This window comes from Habropoda laboriosa, unplaced genomic scaffold (assembly GCF_001263275.1).
Source record: "Habropoda laboriosa isolate 0110345459 unplaced genomic scaffold, ASM126327v1 scaffold18, whole genome shotgun sequence".
NCBI classification, from domain to species: domain Eukaryota; kingdom Metazoa; phylum Arthropoda; class Insecta; order Hymenoptera; family Apidae; genus Habropoda; species Habropoda laboriosa.
In genome coordinates this window covers 2006109-2009067 of record NW_017100152.1, presented here as the reverse complement: position 1 = coordinate 2009067, position 2959 = coordinate 2006109, and positions in this window count along the sequence as shown.

The window sequence follows — 2959 nt, the reverse complement described above, 5'->3', positions numbered from 1 at the left end:
AAATAAATGAAAGTTTATCCGGTGTGTCTAAATTATATTCTGTTGCGTGCGGACCGTTTCTAAGCTTTTCTTCTTTCATTGAACTACGACTGCATTGCTTTAGTGTGGTCCCCTGTCTTGTCTAGGCTAATATAAATTTTTAGAAAAATGAACCAACGTGGAGGAACCTTAGATAAAAGCATAGCAGTCGTTCTGTTGCTGTATCGAAGTCAGTTCGATTTGAATATTTGTGAGAGCACCGTGAGTACCAGAAAAAAAAAACGAATTAAGTGTAGAAAAGCGTTCTGAAATAATTACGCTATCTAAAGAAGGGTATTCTATAAGGGAAATTGCAAAAAATGTAGAAGTTTCAAAGTCATGTGTTAATTACAGTATTAAAAAGTACGGTGCTGCAGGAATTTTTTCATCTGTAAAAACATCTGGAACATCTAAAAAACGACTAAGGCAGAAGGTCGGCATATCATAACTATAAGTAAAAAAAATAGACGAGATACAGCCCCGAAAATAGCTGCAGAAATAAATGAATCCAGAAACGAAATAGTTTCGGTAGCAACGGTAAAAAGACGTCTTGCGGAGGGCGGTCTTCGTTGGTTGTGTAGCAATTGAAAAACCATTGTTAAGGGTATAAAAGAAAAGAAAAAGGCTTCAGTGGGCTAAGTGCCATAAAAATTGGACATTGGAAGACTGGGAAAGGTGCTGTAGACAGATGATTCGAAGTCTTTGGGTCCAAGCGACGGATTTTTGTTCGCCGGAAAGTTAATGAAAAATTAAACGACAATTGTGTGATGCCCACTGTTAAACATGGAGGCCCTTTTGTCATGGTACGGGAGTGTTTTGGCAACAATAAGACAGGATATTTATTGAAAATAAGCGGTATTTTAAAAAACCAAGCATATTTGATCATTCTTGATTGAGAATGCGATTCCATCTGGACATCGAATAACCGGAAATAACTTTATATTCATGCACGATAATGACCCGAAACATACTGTAAACATATGTAAAAATTATTTACAGCAGTTACAAGACAATTCTGATATGAAAATAATGGAATGGTCACCCCAATCTTACCATCTGAACCCTATAGAAAAACTATGGGATCACTTGGACAGGCATGTCCGAAAACGATGTCCAAAGTCAGAAAAACATTTATATTAAATTTTACAATCCGAATGGAACCTTATTGATACTGAAACAATGAAAAAATGAATAGCCAGGATGCCACGACTTGTAAATGCGGTTATAAAAGCACGCGGTGGATATGTAGATAAGAAGAAGATATAATTATTTTTCATTATTATTGGTGAGATATTTAACGATTTATTGGTAAAATATATTCTCTAATACAGTACTGACTAGAACACACAAAATTTAATTCAATTTATTCAAGACTTAAACCTTTATTTTAACTTTTTTAGGTAGTTATAAGAATTAAGAAAGTGTCCACATGCTTTGGAGCGGCAGTGTATGTACATAAATGAAACATTTTTATTTGAATTTGATTGATAGAATGAACAATAAAAAATTAATAACTTTCCAAATCTAAGTAATAATTAATGCACGTATAATTAGTGATATTTTTACATGTGAGCCCATTTTATACAAGATATGCATTGAATCCACTTTTCACATCTGTAGTTCAGATTTCTTGAGTAGGGGAGACCGAGGCTAAAAGTTACCCAGGTAAGTTGTTCCGGTGGTTGTAACTTTAGAATAAAAAGAGATAGGATTGTGCTTTCAATTGTTTTCGCCGTGTGAGTCGATTACGCCACTCTGTCGTCCATTTTAATAGCGTCCGTGACAGCGAATCTTGTGGTTATAAGTAAGCACCTAGTCACGTATCAGAAAAGTAAATACTTTCCGATCATTTCTTTTTGGTCTATTTCGATTATTTAACGTCGAAATTATTAATTGTTTCCCCCTTATGGATCAAATGACATTTAATAACACGTTACAATAGTTTTTATTATACTATTTCAATATATAAGCAGAACATTCACATAAATTTCTACGTGTGTCGATGGGGGCTAGTTGCTCCTGTGACTCGGGGCAGGTTGTTAGATTTCAATCGTAAGCAATAGAGTATTTTACTGGACAGGCAAATATCTCAATAAATACACATTTTAGACATATTGCACCTTGATATTTATTTACTCAGCTTTTAACGCTCTCTTAATTTCCGGGAAGAAATATAGGGTGTTCTATTTAAAAAAATCAGAATGACCTTCAAAACTTTATATATAAAAACAATGTAGAAAAAAAACAATTATTGTAACATATGCCCCCCTTGAAATCGTCCAACTTTTGCTCCATACACTATTTCGTACATCGAATAGTTTACCGGCAATCAGGTCATCAAGTTAGGTAAATCACCCTGTACATATTGTCTTAGTTTTCTTTTAAAGATAATACTTATACTTTTGTTGATCTGAACCTTAATAAATAAACATTGTTAATAAAATTGTGTTTTATTTCATTAGAAAATGAAATATTTCACTCAGAGGCAACTCTTATTTCTTAGGCACAACTTACACCAATGCGATAACAACTTGCCCCACGATGCGGTAAGAAGTTCTGCTTCACCGAGTTACAAACAAATGAAAGACCTATGAAAGACCAATTACAATATATTAAATATATGCTTAAAACCCTAAAGTACAATAAATTTAACAATAAATTAGTGCAGTATCATAATTCTGGGAAATAGTATTAAGCAAATGTGGCGAGCATGAGAGAGAAAGTAGGCGACGAGCGACGATAGCCAGGCCCAACGGGAAAAACCCCGGCGACAAGAGGCTCACGAAGGGCATAACTATAAAGTACGGCGTGCGAGGGATGAAATCACAGTGTACCAAGCATGCACCTTGTTGCAATCATCAATACGCTGTTATTAATAACCCATTTAGCTTTTCAGATAATCAACCAACTATTCTTTAATTGCGACCCTGCTTTACTTCCA